Consider the following 788-nt stretch of genomic DNA (forward strand, 5'->3'; position numbering starts at 1 on the left):
GACTTACGCTAAAGAAGTCGGACATGAGATTAGCTGGCAGATAAACGCTCATTCAAATGAGTAACCGCCCCTAAAATCTCTCTACCCGCTTCATCAAGCCATATCTTAACCTCCCTAAGATAAAGGGACGGTTAACACCCAAAAGATACGGCACTACTCCAACAGTGGTTATTGGCTCACCACTATAAATACACTAACACCCCTCAGGTATCTCTAAGCCCAATACTCTCTAGACCTACTCACACTCTTGCTAACTTAGGCATCGGAGTGTCTTTGCAGGTACCACCCCCTCTCCTCGTACAAACAAGTCGGACGGAGTCACCCGAGTTGCACATTCATTCGGAAATCTCCTCCTCCACACCTTTGGGCCAACCTACGCCATCTACTCTATTAATCTCCGGTTACCCAACGTAACATTAGCGCCGTTGCCGGGGACCTGAGAGATCATCCATCGATGGCGGACAGATCCCACGAAGAAGGCCATGTGGAGACAGATTCTGAACAAGAGAATCTGGACACAGGCAATAACGATGTGGACCTCGCCCTCCACCAGGAAGTTGACAATTAGCATAGAGAAGGCACCTCCAGAGTAAAGAACCCAAAGGTAAATTCCTCAGAAGGGCGCGAATCAGAAAAAGGAGGACCATCCCATGTAACTGAACTCATGGGGTTAGTCCACAGCCGCCTGGAACAGTTAGAACAAGAGCGGGAGCGGCAAAAGGAAACTGAAAAGTACCTAAAAGAGGAGATGGAACGGCGAAAAGAGTTAGAAAGAAAACTCTTAAAGT

This window comes from Arachis duranensis, chromosome 3 (assembly GCF_000817695.3).
Source record: "Arachis duranensis cultivar V14167 chromosome 3, aradu.V14167.gnm2.J7QH, whole genome shotgun sequence".
Taxonomy (NCBI): Eukaryota; Viridiplantae; Streptophyta; class Magnoliopsida; order Fabales; family Fabaceae; genus Arachis; species Arachis duranensis.